Genomic DNA, 24,134 nt, shown 5'->3' on the forward strand with positions numbered 1-24,134 from the left:
GTAAAATCAAATGTAACAGTCACATCATTCTACTTTCTATTCTCCACAAATGACCCAGAGACTGATGGGTTTATCATTATTAGTTATAAATATTTTTAAGACTCACTTCTTATTTCTAACCTGTCTGTGTATGTGCATGATATTATTATTTCTTCTCAGCTTTGTGACTAATAAATTCACTCTCTGTTTACTGAAGAAAGTCTGGTTAAATTGGATATTTTTGAAACAAGTTACATTAATCTGGGAGAAAGGGATCCATAAGGTGAAGGTATCCATTTGGGATTAAATCTTTCTAAGACCAACTGAGTGGATGGTTGAGTAAACAAGGGGAGTTGGTTCATTGTTCCTCCCTGGTTGGGGGGGTGGGGGGGCGGGGGATGGTTTTAATGATTTGGGATTCGTCATCTAGAATCATAATAAACTGGTGAACCTTGCCCAGAGGCTGGTTGCGAGACCATTGAATGTTCACTCCCGCCAATGAAGGCTTATCCACTTCAGCCAGAGGTCAGGCAAACTTTTCAAATCTGTTTTCTGAATTCCACGTAATTCTACGCTTTCAGTCTAAAATAGCTCCTGGATTTTGAAAGTTTGTCTGGAGAAAGAATACCCACAGAAATGAGGTAAGAGCCTAAGGTTGGAAATGCGAGAGTTGTCATTATGCTGTGTTTATGTTGGCTCAGTGCCTCACCTTGATGGATGGCTGTCGGACCACTGCACTGCTCTTTATGAAAGATTTCTTCTAGAGGTTTTTGAGGTTCTGCCTGTCCCAGTTGGGCTAAACTGTGTTAAGTTACTGGGGGAGGGGTGGGGGGGGTTGGAGGGGGAGGTAGGCTGCAGCTGCCAGCTAGTTGTGCTGTAACAGAGGTCGAAGGATGTTATTCCAGATGTGCGTATTTTCTCCAAAAAGGAGAAAGCCAAAATAGACCATCCATCTTTTGAGCTGAGGTTCTGAATCCAAAATACTCAAAGTAATCATTAATAATCTCCCGTGGACCAGATCAGTGTGATAAACTGTGCAGAGAGTGTAACATGAGGGTGTGTGACATAGAGTGTGTAACAGGAGGGGGTATAAATGAAAAGTGTATCACGTGAATGAGCATAATAAGAGGGTTTGTAACAAGAGGAGATGTAATAGGCGATTGTGTGATGGGAGGATGTGTAACCAGAGGGTGTGCCACAGGAGAGTGTATGATGGGAGAGGGTTTAATGAGCACATGTGCAACAGCAGAGAGAGTGTAACTGGAATGTGTGTAATAGAAAGCTGTGTGTGAGAGAGTGCGTAACGGGAGCATATGCAAAGGAAATTGTGTGATGGGAATGTGTGTAACAGGAGATTGTGTAACAGGAAGATGTGTAACAGAAGAGTATGTAATGGGGGCGGTGAATAAGGGGTAGGTTAAAAATGTAGGCGAAAGTGAGTACTGCAGATGCTGGAGATCAGAGTCAAGATTAGAGTGGTGCTGGAAAAGCACAGAGATCAGGCAGTATCTGAGGGGCATGAAAAATCAACATTTTCAGCAAAAGCCCTTCATCAGGTTAAAAATGACCTAATTCAAATTGCAAATGAAATGCTCAGGATAATGGTTTCTGAAATGCTTCAACATTCACATCAGGAAATTTACTCAAACCTCAGTAGGTTTGACACACCTCAGAGCGATGCCATGGTGCCAGCGGTGTGTACATCTACAAGATGCACTGCAAAAACTCACCAAGGCTTCTCAGACGGCAGCTTCCAAACCCACCACACTTCCATCCTGAGGGACAAGGGCAGCAGATAAATGGAACACCACAACCTGCAGTTTTCCCTCCAAGCTACTCAACATCTTCACTTGGAAATATTTCACAGTTTCTTCAGTGTCACTGGGTCAAAATCCTGGAACTTCTCCTCGCCCCACCCCCCTCCAAAAAAGTCATTGCATGTCAACATACAACACGTGGACTGCAGCGGTTCAAGAAGGCAGCTCACCCCCACCCTTTCCAGGGACAACTAGGGACGGGCAATAACTGCTGGTGCAGCCATGTTCCAAAACTTATTTCTTTAAATTTTAGTTCTGGCTAGAATTGATTGTTACGGACAGAAAGTTAAATCACAGAAGGAGAGAACGAGAGCAAAGATCAGGCAGAATCATTGGGACAAGAAAATGATTTTACTGCTGCTGGAATTTCCCTCACATTGAAATATGGATCTCCACTGAAAGCATGTTTCCAGTCAGAGACACATTAATGGGAACCAGCTGCCTGGGTTTCTCCTGGATTATTAACAGAAACAGAGAGAGCAATCGCTCCATCAGGGTGAAATTTTATAGAAGATCGAAGCCAGAATCTATCCCAATGTATTCTTCAGTCCGTATTAAAACTAAGTAACAATTTTTGCATTTATGTGGTGCCTTGCTCTACTGGACCTCAGTTTTGTTGATCTATGAATTGCTGACACCAAATGGATGATCCAAGACAAATCATTGGAGAAACATAAATCTCTCAATGCAATGTCAGTCACTTTGAATGGCATTATGCACTCGAAACACTGGGGTTCGGGAGCCAAGTCTCTGGTTTGTTTTTCCTGAAATATATTAAAAGAAAAAAAGGTCACAAACTCCCAACACTGCATGCAATCCACTCTGGGATTATCTGATGGATAATGTGAGAAGAAGTTGTAAGAAAAATGACAGTTTAATTGGTGGAAGGAAGTTAAATGCAACTCAGAAAAACTGTTTAAACAATGGAATAAATAGATCCCAATTCTAGGGGATAAGAAATCTTACTGGAAGTAGAAAATTTTAAGTTATGAATTGATAGAGCTTCCATTTCCTCAAAGTTGAGATAAGTGGGAGCAGGTGAATGAAGAGTGGAACATGAGGGGATTTGAAAGGTCGCACAATTTTAAATAAAAACAAAACTCTGGAAAGAAACATCTTTTTCGATTGTCCTAAATTGTCAGAAGCAATTGTTGAGTGTAGCAACATTCAATGAGCTGATGTCACCCAGTACATTGGGGTTTATATGTTAATGGAGTGTTCAGTCGCTCCACCAATGTCGCTCAGCAGCAGCTGTATGTACCGTCCAGTGTGTATTGCAGAAATTCATCAAGTCTCCTTCGAAAGTACTTACAGTCATAGAGTCATAGAGATGTACAGCATGGAAACAGACCCTTTGGTTCAACTCAACCATGCCGATCAGATATCCCAACCTAATCTAGTCCCACCTGCCAGCACCTGGTCCATATCCCTGACAGTGCAGCACTCCCCTCAGTATTAGAGTCATAGAGATGTACAGCACGGAAACAGACCCTTTCGGTCCAATTTGTACATGCCGACCAGATATCCCAACCCAATCTAGTCTCACCTGCCAGCACCTGGCCCATATTCCTCCAAACCCTTCCTAATTATATACCCACCCAGATGCCTTTTAAATGCTGCAACTTTACCAGCCTGCACCAATTCCTATGCAGCTCATTCCATACATGTACCACCCTCTTTGTGAAAAAGTTGCCCCTTAGGTCTCTTTCATATCTTTCCCCTTTCACCCTAAATCTATGCCCTCTAGATTAGATTAGATTCCATACAGTGTGGAAACATACCCTTCGGCCCAACAAGTCCACACCGACCCTCCAAAGAGCAACCCACCCAGTCCCACCTCCCTCTGACTAATGCACCTATCTCTACAGGCAATTTAGCGTGGCCAATTCACCTGACCTGCACATTTTTTGACTGTGGGAGGAAGCTGGAGCACCCGGAGGAAACCCACGCAGACACGGGGAGAACGTGCAAACTCCACACAGACAGTTGTCCATGGCTGGAATCGAGTCTGGTGCTGTGAGGCAGCAGTGCTAACCACTGAGCAACTGTTCTGCCCTGTAGTTCTGGACTCCCCCACCCCAGGGAAAAGACCTTGTCTATATGCCCTATCCATGCCCCTCATAATTTTATAAACCTCTATAAGGTCGCCCCTCAGCCTCCGACACTCCAGGGAAAACAGCCCCAGCCTATTCAACCTCTCTCTATAGCTCAAATCCTCCAAACCTGGCAATGTTCTTGTAAATCTTTTCTGAACCCTTTCAAGTTTCACAACATCCTTCTGATAGAAGGAGACCAGAATTGCATGCAATATTCCAAAAGTGGCTAAAGCTTACAAGTTTCATCCTGTACAGCCACCATATGACCTACGAACTCCTCTTCTCAATACACTAGTAATGCCTACCAGCACAGTGTGTACCCTCTACAAGATCCACTCACCCAGGCTCCTCAGATAGCCCCTTCCAAACCTGTGACCTTTACCACATAGAAGGACAAGGGCCGCAGATAGATGGGAACAAGACCACCTGTAGATTCCCCTCCAAAGCACTCACCAACCTGACTTGGAAATATACCACCACTCCTACAGTGTTGCTGCGTCAAAATCCTGGAGTACCCTCCATTTCACCCTGCATTGTGGACGATCTAAATGCGCAACAGAATCAGCTCGGGGAACGAGGGACAGGAAATGACTGTCAGCCTGCCAGAAGCAACCGAATATAAAATACCTAAAGCTCAGGATGTAGTAGAAATACAGATTTGTGAATGGGTTGAAAAATTAATTAGACAAGAGGTGTTCTTAGAACCTGAGATAATTGTTGAAATGAAGATTTGATTCGTGACATCGGGAGTTTGTAGAGAAACAGAATTTTGAAACTCTAGCATCAGGGAATTTTGCAGAGAGTGGAATGGAGCCATTAAGCATGAGAAAGAATAATCCAGCAGGAAAGTTCGAGCGCGATCGAACAAAGCTTGAAGCTAAAGATACAAAGAGCATATTGTGTTAATGGGAGTGTGGGATGGAGCATAGCCGTCGGAAAGTATACATTTGGAGGAAAAGTAACCACTATGTACAATGCTGTAAATCAAAGATTTTTTTAAAAATCACGAGCAGATTGTAGATGGAAAATCCCTTGAGAAATTTATGTGGATGCAATAACTGAAAATTGTATTGGCCCAATAGTCCATGAAACAGTCACATGATTCAAACTCAATAAAAAAAACAGAAGCAAAGTTAAAGCTTACAAGTTTTATCATTATTTTTAAATCCCCACATGGACTCACCCCCAAGATCGCTATAACTGTCAGCCTCTTCATCATACTCAATATTAATCACAATCAGTACGATGGAGTGCTGCACTATTGGAGTGTCAGTACAATACTGAGGGAGTGCTGCACTGTCGGAGAGTCAGTACAATATTGAGGGAGTGCTGCACTGTCAGATGGTCAGTACTGAGGGAGTACTGCACTGTCAGAGGGTCAGTACTGAGGGAGTACTGCACTGTCAGAGGGTCAATACTGAGGGAGTGCTGCACTGTCGGAGGGTCAATACTGAGGGAGTGCTGCACTGTCAGAGGGTCAGTACTGAAGCAGTGCTGCACTGCCGGAGAGTCAGTGAGGGAGCACTGCACCATCAGAGGTCAGTGCTGAGGGAGTGATGCACTGTCAGAGGGTCAGTGCTGAGGGAGTGCTGCACTATTGGATGGTCAGTTCTGAGGGAGTGCTGCACCATCAGAGGGTCAGTACTGAGGGAAGACTGCACTGTCAGAGGGTCAATACTGAGGGAGTGCTGCACTGTCAGAGGGAGAACAGTGAGGGAGTGCTGCACTATCAGAGGGTCAGTACTGAGGGAGTGCTGTACTGTCGGAAGATCAGTACTGAGGGAGTGCTACACTGTCAGAGGGTCAGTACTGAGGGAGTGCTGTGCTGTCGGAAGTTCAATACTGAGGGAGTGCTGTACTGTTGGAGTGTCAGAACATAGGGACTGCTGTACTTTGAGTTTTTTTCAAAAATATACTTCAATCATAAAAAAAATGTTGAGAACATACATGGTCAGTACAGCTGTTTGGTTCTGTATACAGTGTTTATATATGAAGAACAAACAAACCCAAGGCATCTCTTACACGTACAAGATTATATTTACAGATACTTGGGGCACTGGGAAGGCCCGATAAATGAACAGATCCCCATTATATTTTCACAGAAAGAGCTCAGTCGGTGGTCTTTCCTCACTGCCCCTGACAGCAGCTGCCTCAGGCTTTACTGCGTCCCTCAGCACGTAGTCCTGGACCTTGGAATGTGCTAGTCTGCAACACTCGGTTCAGGGTCAACTACTTGTTCTGGACAATCAACAAATTTCGGGCAGAGCAAAGAGTGCCTTTCGGCGAGTTGATGGCCCTCCAGGCGCAGTCAATATTTGTCTTGGTGTGTGTCCTGGGGAACAGACTGTAGAGCACAGAGTACTGGATTAGTGGTGCTGGAAGAGCACAGCAGTTCAGGTAGCATCCAATGAGCAGCGAAATCGACGTTTCGGGCAAAAGCCCGAAGGGCTTTTTCGCTGCTCGTTGGATGTTGCCTGAACTGCTGTGCTCTTCCAGCGCCACTAATCCAGTATTTGGTTTTCAGCATCTGCAGTCATTGTTTTTACCTTGTAGAGCACAGAGTCCCGCTCGGGACGAACCTCGACAAAAACGACTGCATCTTCCTCCAGTCTCAAGCACCCAACACCCCCCCACCGCCCTGCCGTCACTTTGAGGGTAGCGCGTGGTTGTGTACACAGACCAGGGGTCCACGAAGCATCTCACAAGTAGTGCCCTTCACACCATCAGCCAAGGGATGTCCTGGTGTTTGTTGGAAAGTTCTTGTGATGAGGTGTTCTGCCAAAGGACTTTGTTACTCTGCTCAGGGGACAATCCGACAGGATCCACTCTCTCCTTTTCCTGCAGGGTTTCAAGGACACTACATGCTGACCACTTCCTGATGGACTTGTTGTTAAAGGTGCTTATCTTTGCAAATTTCCCCACAAAGGACAAGTGATGTGGAACAGTCCAACTGCTGACTGCATTCCGCACCAATGAGGCCAGACACATCCTTTGTAATAGGCGAAAGTGAGGACTCCAGATGTTGGAAATCAGAGTCTAGATTAGAGTGGTGCTGTAAAAGCACAGCAGGTCAGGCACATCCGAGGAGCAGGAAAATTGACGTTTTGGGCAAAAACCCTTCATCAGAAATGAAGGCAGGGAGCCTCTGGGGTAGAGAGATAAATGGGAGTGGGGTTGGGTTGGGGAGAAAGTGGCAAAGAGTACAATAGGTGGACGGGGTTGGGGATAAAAGTGATAGGTCAGAGAGGAGGGTGGGGTAAGGTAGCAAAGAGTACAATGGGTGGATAGGGGTGGGGATGAAAGTGATAGGTCAGAGAGGAGTGTGGAGTGGATAGGTAGGAAGGAAGATTGGCATGTAGGACAGATCATGAGGATGGTGCTGAGCTGGACATCCTTTGTAATAGCAGGGATATGTAGAATCTCAGTAAGTAGTAACACTTTGCGTTTACATACCAAGGGTCTATGTAGAGCTTGATGCAGCCACACACAAAGGTGGCCATCAAGATGACAGCAACATTGAACACATTCTTCCCCTGCTTATCCAGATTCTTGTACATGCTGCCCCTACATAAAATCCATCTGAGACCTCTAGATGAAGTGGAAGACGGTTTGGGTGACTGCAACTGCACAGGTTCTGGTATTGGGCCAGGCCGGCATCACATACAACATCAGAGACAGCAGTGCTGCACTGTCACAGGGTCAGTACTGAGGGAGTGCTGCACAGTCATAGGGTCAGTACTGAGGGAATTCTGCACTGTCACAGGGTCAGTAGTGAGGGAATGCTGCACTGTCACAGGGTCAGTACTGAGGGAGCGTTGCACTGTCAGCAGGTCAGTACTGAGGGAGTTCTGCACTGTCTCAGGGTCAGTAGTGAGGGAATGCTGCACTGTCAGAGGGTCAGTACTGAGGGAGTGTTGCACCGTCAGCAGGTCAGTACTGAGGGAGTTCTGCACTGTTGCAGGGTCAGTAGTGAGGGAATGCTGCACTGTCACAGGGTCGGTACTGAGGGAGTGCTGCACTGTCACAGGGTCAGTAGTGAGGGAATGCTGCACTGTCAGAGGGTCAATACTGAGGGAGTGCTGCACTGTCAGAGGGTCATTACTGAGGGAGTGCTGCACTGTCACAGGGTCAGTACTGAGGGAGTGCTGCACTGTCACAGGATCAGCGGTGAGGGAATGCCGCACTGTCAATACTGAGGAAGTGTTGCACTGTCACAGGGTCAGTAGTGAGGGAGTGTCACTCTGTCAGGTCAGTAGTGAGGGAATGCCACACTGTCACAGGGTCAGTACTGAGGGAGTGCTGCACTGTCAGAGAGTCAGTACTGAGGGAGTATCACGCTGTCAGAGGGTCAATACTGAGGGAGTGCTGCACTGTCAGAGTGTCAGAACTGAGGGAATACTGCACTGTCGGAGGGTCAGTACTGAGGGCGTGCTGCACTGTCACAGGATCAGTGGTGAGGGAATGCCACACTGTCAATACCAAGAAATATTGCACTGTCACAAGGTCAGTAGTGAGGGAATGCTGCACTGTTGGAGGGTCAGTACTGAGGGAGTGCTGCACTGTCAGAGAGTCAGTACTGAGGGAGTGTCATGCTGTCAGAGGGTCAGTACTGAGGGAGTGCTGCACTGCCACAGGATCAGTACTGAGGAGGTGCTGCACTGTCAGAGGGTCAATACTGAGGGAGTGCTGCACTGTCAGAGTGTCAGTACTGAGGGAATACCGCACTGTCGGAGGGTCAGTACTGAGGGAATACCGCACAGTCGGAGGGTCAGTACTGAGGGAGTGCTGCACTGTCGGAGGGTCAGTACTGAGGGAGTGCTGCACTGTCGGAGTGTCAGTATGGAAGGAGGGCTGCGCTGTCACAAGGTCAGCGCTAAGGGAATGTGAACTGTCAGCTTTCTTTGGATTAGGCATGGAGTTATTGTCAATGATCCTGTAGCATTGCTTTGAGGAAGCGCAGGTGAGTTTTGCTGAAATCCTGTCCAATATGTACCTGTCCACCACCATCATTAAAAGTGAATAGAGACCTTCTTCTCATCACCAAATGTTTGTTTGTGACATTTTGCTGAGCACTCACTAGCTGCTATGTTTCTTTTGTTACAACACTGACTACAATTCGAATATACGTTCCTAGCTACCAGGTGCTGTGGAACTTTGTGATGTTTTTGGAAAGTGATAAATAAATACAAGCTGTGCTTTCATTCCTTCTTCCCTTATGTCAATTGTGTCCTATTCACTGTATCCGTGCTGGGAGTCCCATCATAAGCAGCTTCTTATCGAATCATACCAACTGAGGGGGTTTTGCAGTTTCACAGACACATATCTGCAAAGCGAGACTAGCAAGAGAACTGGGATGATAAACCTACTGAGGGAACAAAATTCTGGTGCAAGTTGTAGCGCATGGGCCTCCACACCTTCCTCTGGATACAAAGAATTATGTTAAGGATTGAATTTTTTCCAAGGACATTCATAAGGCACAAGTAAGGAGTGTGATGGACTGCTCTGCACTTGCCTGGATAGATGCAGCTCCAACAACCCTCAAGAAACTTGAAACCATCCAGGACAAAACAGCCTACTTGATTGGTACCATATCCAAAAACATTCATTCCCTTCACCACCAATGCTCAGTAGCAGCAGTATGTACTATCTACAACATATACTGCAGAGGTTCACTAAAGAGTCTCAGATAGCATCTTCTAAACCCATGACCACTTCCATCTAGAAGAACAATGGCAGCAGATACATGAGAACACTATCACCTTCAAGTTCCCCTCCAAGCCACTCACCACCCTGACCTGGAGATATATCGCCGTATCTATTCGCTGGGTCAACATCCTGGAATCACCTCCCTAATGGTATTATGGTGGACTGCATTAGTTCAAGAGGGCAGCTCACCACCACCTTCTCCAGAGCAACTATGGATGGGCAATAATTATCGGTCAGCCAGCAATGTCACGTCCCACAAATTCATTAAAAAAATAGACACAGGGAATGAGGAACCTCAGTAATCTAGGTACAAAGGAAGATACTGAGGGAAGCAATTGAGCAAAACAGGATGATAATGATAATAAAAAATGGAGTGGATCATCAGGGATTGTTTAAAAAATGGTAAATTGCGAGTTTGTCAGGATGTCAACAAGTTAAATTTCTTTATTAAGAGGGAGCCTATTAAGAAGGATAATTACAATGCAGTTTGTTGATACAAATTAGCCTCAATCTGTGGTGACCGAAATGAGATGAAGCCAGTTACAGATCAGAGAACGTGACAGCGCAGTACAGGCCCTACGGCCCTCAATGTTGCACCGACCTGTGAAACCAATCTAAAGCCCCTCTGTCCTACACTATTCCGCTTTCATCCAAATGTCCATCCAATGACCATTTAAATGCCCTTAAAGTTGGCGAGTCCACTGCTGTTGCAGGCAATTCCATGCCCCTACTATTCTCTGAGTAAAGAAACTACCACTGACATCTATTCTATATCTATCACCCCTCACTTTAAAGCTATGTCCCCTCATGCTAGCCATCACCATCCGAGGAAAATGGCTCTCACTCTCTACCCTATCTAACCCTCTGATTATCTTATATGTCTCTATTAAGTCACCCCTCTCAACCTTCTTCTCTGAAAACAGCCTCAAATCCCTCAGCCTTTCCTCATAAGACTGTCCCTCCATACCAGGCAACATCCTAGTAAGTCTCCTCTGACCCTTTCCAAAGTTTCCATATCCTTCCAATAATGTGGTGACCAGAACTGTACACAATTGACCAGAACTGTACACAAGATACAGTTCATTCTTCCTTACTGGAGTTGACATTATCAAACCCATTGATTAATTATTGGACCTGGATAGAAAAGCTACCATGTTCAAGGTGTTGACATTTCAATGGATGACCCCAGGGCGATGTGTTGGGATTGTCCTAATAACAACTCAACATCAGAAGGTATTTGGAGCTCTTGGAAAAATCAGCCAAACCCTTCACAAAGGGAAGCACAAGATAAAGAGAAATGAATCCAGAAAAGGTTGAAATAAAATAAAGAATCATGGATTCTGGAAATCTGAAACAAAGACATATGTTACTGGAGAAACTCAGCAGGTCTGGCAGCATCTGTTGAGAGAGAAACAGAGTTAATGTTGGGAGGAGTTATATTTGTCTTGATGACAGCATCAGGGGACAGGGGTGAGAGAGGAGTGATTGGATGGTGGAGAGGGAACTCAGAGACAGAGAGAGGAAATTTAGGCAGATAAAGGCAGAAAATGCTGGTCTTTGTTTAACAATGATGTGGGGGTGCCGGTGTTGGACTGGGGTGGACAAAGTTAAAAATCACACAACTCCAGGTTATAATCCAACAGGTTTAGTTGGAAGTACAGGTTTTTGGAGTGCTGCTCCTTCGTTAGGTAGCTAGTCCACTGATGAAGGAGCAGCGCTCTGAAAGCTTGTATTTCCAAATAAACCTGTTGGACTATAACCTGGAGTTGGGTGATTTGTAACTTTGTTTAACCAGTCAGCCATTTTCTGGGGCAGGAGGAACTGAGTGCTCACTCTTCTACTGTGGACTCTTTCTGTGCATGAACTGTTTGTGCCTCTCATCTCTCAGCAGACACTGCTAAATACTTCAGTCTCCTCAGATTTGGCTTTTGTTCCTGTTACTTGGAGTATGTAAGTTGATCATCACTGTTTAGTTATGTAACTTCAACTCATGCAAATCTTGACTCACACCTAAGAGCGCTCCCCGATCACATTGCGCTTGCTGATTTATGCTGGCTCACAGTCTAGCAACATCCCAATTTTATAATTCTCATCCCTGTTTTCAAATCTGTTCATGATCTTGCCTCTTCAATCTCTGGAATCTCTTCCAGCTCTACAGCACTCTGACATCTCTGCACTCCTCCAATTCTGGATTTGCCCATCCCTGATTTTAACGGCTTCACTCTAGAGACTTTTCAGCCGCCCAGGTTCCAAGCTCCCAAATTCCCTCCCTAAATCTCTCCTTCTCTCCAATCCTTTAATGTGTTCCTCAAATCCTACTTCTTTGTCCAGGCTTTCGGCCATCTGTCCTAATCTCTCCTGTCGTGACTTCTTGCCAAACCTTGTTTGCTAAAAACCTCATGGAGTACCATGGGACACATGCTTTGATTAGGTGCTACGTAGGTGCGCAGCAGAGGTGTCAACCCTGTGAGTGTAATAGCTCATGGCTGAGTAAGGCCAGAAAATGCCGTAAGCAGAGACTGCCAGACACAGATGAACTCAATACCAAAACATTTTGCACAATACTATCTCTTACAAACAGTCAATGGGAGCAAGAGTTCCCAATTGATAGAAACATGAGATATTTAATGGCAGACTCGAATAAGAACTGTTTAGGAATTTCTATAACTGGAAGTAGCAGGTAAACATTTGAGCTAATGTCTCAGTGATAGGATTACAGATGCTGATACAAATTGTTCTGACACATCAGTGAGGCCTCACATTTGGACACTGTGCAAGATACACGAGGTGCATTCCTGAGATGCAAGGACTTTACTTGCGAGAAAAGTTTGATGGAGCATTTCTTCCAGCCCTCAGCTGCCAGCTGTGAATGTGTCTAATGGTGAAATCCAATCAGACTTTGTGGATGATATTCAATGGTGATTTTAAGCTATTAAGGAGAAGGTTCCTCACCATCACTCACAACTGGGACACAAAGATGATTCAAACTCAAGTGATATTGTCCAACTTCCCCCTGACAGGGCTAGAATTGAGCTGTGCAGAAGGTGCAGTTAATCTGAGTAATTCAATGATCCAAAGTTAGTCAGAGCCAATTGGGATTGGCTGGGTTCTGTACTGAGCTCTGTAACTCAAAGGAGATCTTGACCATGGAGGATCAGCAGCAGATTTTGTGAAGTAGGTGTCAGATTCAATATCCATGTCAGCTCTGGTGAGCCTCTCAGTCACTGAGATTTTCTCCTACTTTATTTTTAATTCCAAAAATATACTTTATTCATAAAAAAATCTTTATTTTATATATATACATATATAGTCACAATTGCATTTTGGTTCTGTACAGTTGCATATTAAGGAAAACAAACATTGGAATTTGACTCTGCAAATGAACCAAAGGCATTTCCTACTTGAATCAAGCTATATTTACATGCATTTTAGGCACCAGGAGGGTCCAGTAACTGAACGGACCCCCATTTAACTTCAGCAAAAGACCTCAGGCCGTGGTCTTTTCCCACTGTGACTTGGCAGCTGCTGCCCCAAGCTCAGGGCATCCCTCAGCACCTCATCCTGCACCTTGGTTTGTGCCAGTCTGCAACACTTGGTTGAGGTCAACTCCTTGCTCTGGAAGACCAACAAGTTTTGGGCAGATCAAAGAGCACCTTTCACCAAGTCGATGGTCCTCCAGGCACAGTTGATGTTTGTCTCAGTGTGTGTCACAGGGAACAGACCATAGAGCACAGAGTCCTGCGTCACGGAGCTGCTCAGGACATTCTGTTCCTCAGGAGCTTCCTGAGGCAGCTCAGATGAAAGCGGCTGAACTTCTTGGTATGACTCTGGTCCTTGTTCAGACGTGTCAAGTAGGTTGGGTAGGAGTATTGTTGTATGGGGTTTCTGTTTGGGATAATCAGACCACGTGAGCAGAAAGCATTGATAAACAGAGGAAGGGAACCTGCCGGTGAGGTTGAATTGTCTTGTTATTGATATTGAGGAGCCCTGGGCTAATGGGGCCCATCATCCTTCAGCACGTCCTCTTGGTCATATGTGTTGTTTAAGGTAACGGTTCTGAAAGGGTTCTTGTTGAAGGCTCCAACCAATCTGATGCTGTCATACATGGGTGAGGAGAAGAGGATTCTACCTCAAGATCCTGACAGAGACTGAGGAGTCATCAGTGTTCCTGACTATTTGGATGGGTATATGAATAGGAAGGATTTGGAGGGATATGGGCCAGGTGCTGGCAGGTGGGACAAGATTGGGTTGGGATATCTGGTCGGCATGGACGGGTTGGACCGAAGGGTCTGTTTCCATGCTGTACATCTCTATGACTCTGTGTCTCTATGTCTAACTAGACAATGTAATAGCCTACTGCTTGTTATTAGGAAAGGTTCCTTTTCTTGTTAAGATTTTCTAGTGGTTTATTTTCTACTCCTATTGACCAAAGACGTCCTTGGTCCAAGTATGGAAATGAGGATTGGGAGCAATGTTCCCTCCAAGCTGCTCAGAAGATCCACACACACTGATCAGTGTATTGACTCCTGCAACCTCAGTCAGAACAAATATTTGGAACTTTCATCAGGCATTGAGCTCAAAGGTGAGGGAACGTACTTGGAAATTGGGGAAACAGTCTATATGTTCAAAAAAATCTCAATTGCCAGAGCAAAATTATAATCTGTGAAAAGTCAAGTTTTGAGGTGAGTGTGTTTCTAAGGCAAAGTGAAAAGGCATGGTTCACAAACAGGGAGCTGGAGGGGTGCAGGGGATGCAGGACAGAGGGGGTACTGAGTGACAGTGTGAGGGAGCTGAATTAACAGCAGTAGAGATGCAGTCAGCAATACAGAATACTGGGGAGAAGGGTTACTGGAGTTGGACTAACATCAGGAGACATATAGTTATCAGCTGTTCCTATCAGGATTAATGGGCATGGATGGTGATGGTTACTAAAGCAAACTAGGTGAAGGCAGTAATTATATCATTCCCAGCAAGATTAAATTGAATGTGGAGAATGCCATAAACTGGTGTTAATCGTGCAGTTCCCAGCAGCCCCTGCTCCGTTTCCTGCTAGCTGCAATAATAAAGTGAGTTGCTCCTTTGTTTAAATGTTCTTGATTGGTCTAAATTTGGCATAACGTCTGTGTTATTCAATCCTGTGATTACAGATGAAAGACAGTTGGGTCAATCGCTGTTATTTTAACTTGAGGGGGGTTGATAATTACTGTTTGTACAGAGTTGGCCAGGAACAGCTGTTATATATAAGAGTGAGTGTGTATTCAGTAACTTGATCTGTGGTCACCCTTCAGCCAGTGTGTTACTGAGAGTGCAGAGCTGAGTGCTTCCCAGAAAGTAAGACATTGGGGCAATGCAGCATAACATTGCAAACTCTACTAACCATCAGACAACTGGCAGCATCAGAGGGACCACTACTGGCCCTGAACATTAGTGCGAAACAAAGGAGCTTGCAGAACACTCACATTCATCATGAACAACCTTCCCCATCAAACGAATGCTTGAGAAGTGTTTTTGTAACTGAGGAAATGCAGCGGCTACCTTGTGCACTGAAACATAGATAATAGCCTGAGAGGGAAGACAAGACCTTGGTTTAACACGTGGTCCCAATGTTAGCAGCATTCTCACTACAGCATTCCCTCAGTACTGACCCTCCGACAGTGTGGCACTCCCTCAGTACTGACCCTCCGACAGTGCGGCACTCCCTCAGTACTGACATTCTGACAGTGTAGCACTCCCTCAGTACTGACATTCTGACAGTGTAGCACTCCCTCAGTACTGACATTCTGACAGTGTAGCACTCCCTCAGTACTGACGATTCAACAGTGTGGCACTCCCTCAGTTCTGCAGAGGGAGTATTAGCCACAGTTAAGAATGTTTGTCACAAGGGTGTCATTTGAAGCTGCAATGTTTGTGTGTAAGAGACAAGGGCCTTACAGAATCACAGAATTGTCATGGTGCAGAGAAGGGCCGTTCAGCTCATCATGTCAGTATTCACAGAGACTCAATGATTTTGCAGTCATAGAGATGTACAGCGCGGAAACAGACCTTTAGTCCAATTCTTCCATGCCGAACAGATATCCTAACATAGTCTAGTCCCATTTGCCAGCACTTGGCTTCTCTCCCTCTAAACCCTTCCTATTCAAATACCCATCCAGATGCCTTTTAAATGTTGCAATTATATTAGCCTCCACCACTTCCTCTGCAGCTCATTCTATACACACACACCACTTTCTGTATGAAAAAGTTGCCTCTTAGGTCCCTTTTAAATCTTTCCCCTCTCACAATAAACCTATGCCCTATAGTTCTGGACTCCCCCATCCCAGGGAAAAGACTTTGTCTATTTATCCTATCCATGCCCCTCATGATTTTATAAACCTCTATCAGGTCACCCCTCAGCCTCCGACGCTCCAGGGCAAACAGCCCCAGCCTATTCAGCCTCTCCCTGTAGCTCAAATCCTCCAACCCTGGTAACATCCTTGTCAATCCTTTTTGAATCCTTTCAAGTTTCACAACATTCTTCCGATAAGAAGGAGACCAAAATTGCACAGAATATTCCAAAAGTGGCCTAACCAATGTCCTGTACAGCTGCAACATGACCTCCCAACTCCTACAAAAGGAAAGCATACCAAACGCGTTCTTCACTATCCTATCTACCTGCGACTCCACTTTCATGGAGCTATGAACCTGCACTCCAAGGTCTCTTTGTTCAGCAACACGTCCCAGAACCTTCCCATTAAGTGTATAAGTCCTGCTGTGATTTGCCTTTGTCTGATAGCACAATAATATTCGCTCATCAGCACAGGCACCACACCCCTGGCTCTGCTGTCCATGTTAGTTACCTCTCAGATTTGCTCAGAGGCAATGGAGACTTTCTGTTCATCCTGGGGAGTTGTCCTGTGCTTCAATTTGATTTCACAAATGCCAGCTTCCTTCACCCCATTGGCCATTGTCACCATGCCAACCCAGAGGTGGTGTGTCAGGAGCTTTCTGATTGCTGCATATTTCAGAATAGAAACTGATCATTCCCCTACCAAGGCAGCTCAGGGACTGTGCTCAGTTAGTTGCTCCGATCCATGGTCACACTTCAGTGCTATAGTCACTGGAGAAGGTGTAGTGAGAATGAGATATAAACCCTGCTGCTTGAACCCTGCCTAGTGCTCCGCCCCAACCCCTCAAAAGGGTCATTGCCGAGGGGTAAATTCAGCTGGACTGCGCTGGCTTCCTGTCATCTCTATTGAGGCTCACACTCCAAAGACGGGCTCTGTGCTCAGCACAGTCTTCAGGGCTAAAAGCCTCAGCTCTGTTAGAAACCCAAACACGTATTTCTGAATATTCTATCCCACGCTGCCTTTAACTGAGGAAAACTTCCGCAAAAGTTGCAAATGTGCTTCTTGGAGTCCAGGGGGATATAAAAAGCAAAGCATGAGCTGTCCACACAGATTTAAAAACTGCGTCTTCCAATCACCACATAATGCATTCCAGCTGTAACTCCAGCCCAACAGAGAGAGTCATTAACCCATTCAACCCTCAGGAATACTAACCCCTTCCACCTTAGGAACAATTAACCCCTTCCACACTAGGGGCAATTAGCCAATTTCACACACAGCCTTAATCTGACAAAGCCAATTAAATACCTTTTGATGTGTTGCCACTGATGTAACACAAAAAATGCTATTTCTTCTATGACAGAGAAAATTTGAAAACAGCAGGATTCCACAATGTTCAGATAATCCTCTCCAGGTGATATAGGCTAAAGGAGAAATATGAGAACAACATCAGGGGGCTATCTCCTGATTCGTCCTCCAGGCCAGGTCACGTCATCTTACACATTCCCCTGAAAGGACAAAATCAGCCATTGTTTCATGATTTCTGAAAACTCAAAACAAGGCCACACAACCCCGCTATTGACCCTCTGACAGTATGGCACTCCCTCATTACTGACCTTCTGACAGTATGGCACTCCCTCAGTACTGACCCTCTGACAGTGCGGCACTCCCTCAGTACTGACCCTCTGACAGTATGGCACTCCCTCAGTACTGACCCTCTGACAGTGCGGCACTCCCTCAGTACTGACCCTCTGACAGTATGGCACTCCCTCAGTACTGACCCTCTGACAGTGTGGCACTCCCTCAGTACTGACCCTCTGACAGTGCAGCACTCCCTCAGTACTGACCCTCTGATAGTGCGGCACTCCCTCCGTACTGACACTCTGACAGTGCAGCACTCCCTCAGAACTGACTGTCTGACAGCATGGCACTCCCTCAGTACTGAGCCTCTGACACTGCAGCACGCCCTCAGTACTGACAGTGCTGCACTCCCTCAGTACTGACCCCCTGACAGCACATCTCTCCCTTCATACTGACCCTCTGACAGTGCAGTTCTCCATCAGCACTGACCCTCTGACAGTGCAGCTTTCCCTCAGTACTGACAGTGCAGCACTCCCTCAGTACTGATGCTCTGACAGTGCAGCATTACCTCAGCACTGACCCTCTGACAGCACAGCACTCCCTCAGCACTGACCCTCTGACAGTGCAGTTCTCCATCAGTACTGATCCTGTAAACATGAAGAAAACCATTTCTCATTCTTACAGCAGTTATTGTGAGCTGTGACATTTGAACTAATAAATCAGAGGTATTTTCCGAGTGAATCAGTTGCTGTGTTCTGGAAGTTTGCAGCAAAAGACAACTGAACAGCAACAGCCTGGCTAATCAAAGAAAAATTCCCTCAACATTGAATTTGGGAAGCAAAGAAATCTAAACTGACTATCGCGTATTTTTTCTACTTCCCCAGTAAACTGTGTTTGTTTTTGTGTGTAAAAGGGAGAGGTTGAAGGGGATTAGAATGTTATTTAACAATGTTCTATGCCAGTGGTTCATATTTGTTTATTTATAGCTTTGATCTAGATACTTGCAATAAATAGTAATTCTTGTTTAATTCTGACCCATGCTCTCTATCAACCCTGGTTTAACAATCATGTAAACTGGGCTGCTGTACATAATTCAAAAAAAAATTCCAGGAATAGTTGGACTTGATTTATAGCATGCTATACCAGTGGATCATAATACTGTCCTGGGAGTGTTTGATGGGCCAGTGTAAAGGAAGCCTTAGTCTGTATCTAGAGTGTGGTGCTGGAAAAGCACAGCAGGCCAGGCACCATCCGAGAAGCAAGAGAATTGACATTTCGGGCATAAGCCCTTCATCAGGAAATACTCTTGACTCTGGCCTCCAGCATCTGCAGTCCTCGCTTTCTTTTAGTCTGTATCTAACCCTGTGCTGTACCTGTCCTGGGACTGTTTGATGGGAATTGTGTAAAGAGAGCTTTACTCTGTATCGAACCCTGTGCTGTACCTTTCCTCGGAGTATTTGATGGGGGACAGTGTAGGGAGAGCTTTTACTCTGTATCTAACCCCATGCTGTACCTGACCTGGGAGTGTTTGATGGGGACAGTGAAGGGGGATTATTAAATTGAAGTGTTTAGAACTTTTCCGTTGAGTTCCTCATTTCATGGACAGGATTAGTGTAAATGTTTGGTGGATCAGATTGTTATCTAGCTTTGTAGATCACAGAGGTGTTTGGAATCTCCTACAGTTGTAGCTGGTTTGTACATCTTCAGGCCAAAGGCCATCACAGTGTCATTCAAAACTACCTGCAGCGTTGTTGAGCATTTTATCATTTTGTACCTTTTTCCAGTGTGGCTCAAGTTGAAGGACTCAGTTGTTCCCAATCGCTGTGTATCTGCTGCAGCTCAGGGTAACTCAGATATTCCTGACTCATAGCCTCGGCTAATGCTCTGGCAGCATGAGTGAACCAGCACTGATTGCACGGTCAAACAGCTTTAAATTGCAACAACTGTTGAGTCTCTTCAGAACCCTCACAGCCTGGGACACAGCTATCTATCAGCAGGCAACCACTGACTATTCCAAAGACGCTGAATGGAGGTTTTGGAGTGTTATCAAGATGTTTAGATTAGATTAGATTACTTACAGTGTGGAAACAGGCCCTTCGGCCCAACAAGTCCACACTGGCCCGCCGAAGCTCAACCCACCCACACCCCTTACCTAACACTACAGACAATTTAGCATGGCCAGTTCACCTAACCTGCACATCTTTGGACTGTGGGAGGAAACCGGAGCACCCGGAGGAAACCCACGCAGACACGGGGAGAATGTGCAAACTCCACACAGTCAGTCGCCTGAGGTGGGAATTGAACCCGGGTCTCTGGCGCTGTGAGGCAGCAGTGCTAACCACTGTGCCACTGTGCCGCCCAATGTTGTTTTGACTCATTCATGAGATACTGGGCCAACATTTATTGTCTATCGCTAGTTACCTCAGATCAGGTGATGGTGAGCGGTCTTCTCAAACTGTTGCAGTCACTAGGGGCAGGGAGACCCACGATGCTGCAACTTGTGTACCAAGTGTTGTTGAAGGTTTTATCACATCCCCTCACACTCATGTCATTGGTCAGCCAAGACCCCCATCCCACTTGCTCACAGCTAATTGAGAAGCAAAAACTTTTCATGAAAAAATTTGATCATCCCGGTTCTCTTTTCTCCCCAGCTTGAAAATCGCTGAAATGAATAAGCAGAAATGCTTCAGCATTTCTTTACAGAAGTAATATTCTGCATAAAAATCTGACGATCCTGTCTGATTGGTAACCTGGTGTGGGGGATGGGCACCAGATCTCCTCACAATTGTGAAGCTAAGTAATAGTGAGACAGACCTGATTTCAAACGGTCTCGGAGGTAGAGAGAGTTTGGATGGGTTCCCAAGTCTGGACGGGCTTGCATCGACAGGAGCTGAAGGGAAAGTTTGTAATGAGGTTGAGAATTTCAACTGTGGTTGTGAGGAGTGTAGTTTACATCCTCATCTCTCCCTGACTCCCTGCAGACATAACTTATAGAAAAAACACACTCCCTGCAAAAACAGCAAAGCCAGAAAGTAATGAATCCCAGCTCAGAGTGTCTACTGTTCCCCCAGACCTAACAAGCAAAGCAGTTTTGCTGCAAATGTTATTGATCATTCTTCTCAGTCTTAATACAGCAATCGTCCAGGAAACAGTTTAACACAATGTGTCTGCAAACCTGGATAAAATTACACTTATTGTTGATCACATCAGGCTGACTCAGAGTTAGTCTGAGCTCTGAAGGAGAGTCAACTGGTGTCGAAATATTAATCCTGTTTCTCTCCCCACAGATGCTGCCAGACATGCTGAGTTTCTCTAGTACTCTCACTCTTTATTTCAGACTTACACCCGTATACATGAAAAATAGTGGACTTATTAGTGAGTTTTGAGAAGACTTGTAGCTCAGGTTGAGGTTTTGGATGTAGGTCTGCTCGCTGAGCTGCAAGGTTCATTTCCAGATGTTTCGTTACCTAGTAGGTAACATCTTCAGTGGGCCTCATGCGAAGCAATGCTGAAAATTCCTGCTTTCTATTTATATGCTTGGATTTCTTTGGTAAAGAAAGATGAAACCCAAACATATAAATAGAAAGCAGGAATTTTCAGCATTGCTTCGCCTGAGGTCCACTGAAGACATTACCTAGTGAGGTAACGAAACATCTAGAAATGAACCTTTCAGCCCAGCGAGCAAACCTGCGTCCAAGTGAACGTATTCTCAGTAATTGAGCTGAATGGTGCACTTCATGACAGAACTTCTTCACAAGAGACAAGAGGGAGATCACACCAACCCTCTGGAGACCAGTGTCACTGGGGATCCAGCAGAGTTCTGGGTATCACTGCTCCCACTAGCTGTGGAAGGACAGGTTCGGGTTACATTCCTATTAATAGACATTTATTCCTCCTGGGGATACTCAGTCTCTCCAACCTAAGTCCCTCATTCAACCCCATCCTCGCGATGTGTTGATCCCAGTTACTCTGCATCCAGAGAGAGATCATACATTAGTTGGAAACATCTAGCACTCCAGTGGTGATTATGGTTTTGACTCAGGGACGTTGCATTTTCACCCAGAGTCTGAAGGATGCAGTTCTTTGTCCCACTCCCACAATTTGAGCCCAGAATGTAGGTTGACACTCCCAGTGCAGCACTGACTGCTAGGCCTTCAGTTGCCTCAGCTCTTGAGCTTGGAAACACCCTCTTTAAAGCTCTCCCTCTTTACACCCTACAGTCAATTCTAAAACCACCAAACTTTTGGTCATCTGACCTAAATTCTGCTTAGGATGCAATGTCAAATATTGCTCTTGTAATGTTCCTGTGTCATATCTAAAGACTTTTGATTATGTTAAGGATGCTACATAAATACACAATTTTCTTATTGGGCGGCACCATGTCTCAGTGGTTAGTACTGCTGCCTCACAGCACCAGGGACCCAGGTTTGATCCCAGCCTCAGGTGTGGAGTTTGCACATTCTCCGTGTCTCCAGTTTCCTCCCACAGTCCAAAGATGTACAGGTCAGGTGAATTGGCCATGCTAAATTGCCCATACTGATAGGTGCATTAATCAGGGGTAAATATAGGGTAGGGGAATGGGTCTGGTTGGGTTACTCTTCAGAAGGTCGGTGTGGACTTGTTGGGCCAAAAGGCCTGTTTCCATACTGTAGGGAATCTAATCTTGTTGTCTTTTACATACTGCTTTCACCCAAAGCCTTGATTGGATTTAAAAACACACAGTCATCATTTAACTAGGGGCAAGAGGGAGTTCTACCCAGTTTCCTGGGCGATATTTATCCCTCAAAGAGCACCATAAAAACAAATTAGAACGAGAATTACAATTAGCTTTTTATTGTCACATGTACTCAGCTACAGGAATACAGGAGTGCAGTGAAGTGTATACAGAATCCACCATTCATTGGGCCATCTCAGGTATAAAAAACAGAGTTAACATTTCAAGTCTGGTGATTCTGCTGAAGAGTCACCATTTTCAAAATGTTAACTCTTCTTTCTTCTGACAAATGCTGCCAAACCTGCTGAGTTTCTCCAGCAATCTCTGCTTTTCTTTCAGTTTTCTACCCACATCTACTCTACCCCTAATCCCTTGCACTTTAATCTTACATGCTAATCTCTTATATGGGACCTTCTTGAAACTATTCTGAAAGAACACGTAAACCATATCCACTGGCTCTCCCTTATCAACTCTAGTCATTACGTCTTGTTCATATACCCATCCAGATGCCTTTTAACTGTAGCAATTGTACCAGCCTCCACCACTTCCTCCGGCAGCTCATTCCATACACGTACCACCCTCTGTGTGAAAACGTTGCCCCTGAGGTTCCTTTTGTATCTTTCCTCTCTCACCCTACAGTGTGGAATCACTCCCTTTGGCCCAACAAGTCCACACCAATCCTCTGAAGATTAACCCAGCTAGACTCATTCCCCTGCCCTGTTACTGTACATATACCCTTGACTAATGCACCTAACTTACACATCCCTGAACACTATAGGTAATTTAGCATGGCCAGTTCGCATAATCTGAATATCTTTGGAATGTGGAAGGAAACCAGAGCACCCGGAGGAAAACCATACAGACTGCCTCCAATGGCAGTGTATCCTTCTTCAGTGTCCAAAATTGTTCATAATATTCATAATGTGGCCTGAATATCACCTTTTAGACTTTCAACAAAACCTCCCTATAACTATACTCCATTCCCTTTGAAACAAACGGCAGCATTCTATTTTCCTGTTCAATGATCATTGAATTGGTATACTTGCTTTTTTGCAATTTATTCACGAGGAATCCAAATCCTTCCATGTCACTACTTCCTGCAGTGGTGTGACATTCAGGGTGTGAGCACAGTGGGATGGTCAGAGAGGCTGTTGCTAACGGCGATCCCTGTGACAATGTCAATAGAAACGCCACCAATTATTGTAATTCTAATTCCGGATGTTGCCAGGGTTGGCGGGTTTGAGCTATAGGGAGAGGTTGAATAGGCTAGGGCTATTTTCCCTGGAACGTTGGAGGCTGAGGGGTGACTTTATAGAAATTTATAAAATCATGAGGGGCATGGACACAATAATAGTTTTCCCTGGTGTGGGGGAGTCCAGAACTGGAGGGCATAGGTTTAGGGTGAGAGGGGAAAGATATAAAAGTAACCGCAGGGGTAACATTTTCACACAGAGTGTGGTACGTGTATGGAATGAGCTGCTGGAGGAAGTGGTGGAGGCTGGTACAATTGCTTACATTTAAAAGGCATCTGGATGGGTATATGAACAGGAAGGGTTTGGAGGGATATGGGCCGGGTGCTGGCAGGTGGGATTAGATTGGGTTGGGATATCTGGTCGGCATGGACAAGTTGGACCGAAGGGTCTGTTTCCGTGCTGTCCATCTCTATGACTCTGTGATATCATTCTTGCAGATTCCACACTGGAATTCACCAGATACACCAATGCAGTTGGGATTATCACAGATTCAGCTGGTCAGGATATGGAGTATAATCGACAGTGAGAAGAAGCCCCATGTGTCTATGTCAATGCTTATCATTTGCTGCTCAGAAACATATATGAAAGTGGTTTGATAATAAAAGGAAACCTAGTCAGAGGAGCCTACTTTGGTGGATTAGAGACTCACCACTGCATTTAGCTCA

The 24,134-nt window shown here is 45.3% G+C and overlaps 1 protein-coding gene across 1 annotated transcript in view; it reads left to right on the forward strand.

Moving 5' to 3' along the window:
* Positions 1 to 520: 520 nt before the first annotated feature.
* The window catches only part of LOC140463382 (kazal-type serine protease inhibitor domain-containing protein 1-like), a 59,065-nt gene continuing 35,451 nt past the window's right edge, over positions 521 to 24,134 (forward strand). The window contains exon 1 of the mRNA XM_072557251.1: positions 521 to 620. The gene's annotated coding sequence lies outside the window, so the exon portion shown is untranslated. The remainder of the gene's footprint in view (positions 621 to 24,134) is intronic.

The sequence above is a fragment of the Chiloscyllium punctatum genome, chromosome 38 (assembly GCF_047496795.1).
Source record: "Chiloscyllium punctatum isolate Juve2018m chromosome 38, sChiPun1.3, whole genome shotgun sequence".
Classification (NCBI taxonomy): Eukaryota; Metazoa; Chordata; class Chondrichthyes; order Orectolobiformes; family Hemiscylliidae; genus Chiloscyllium; species Chiloscyllium punctatum.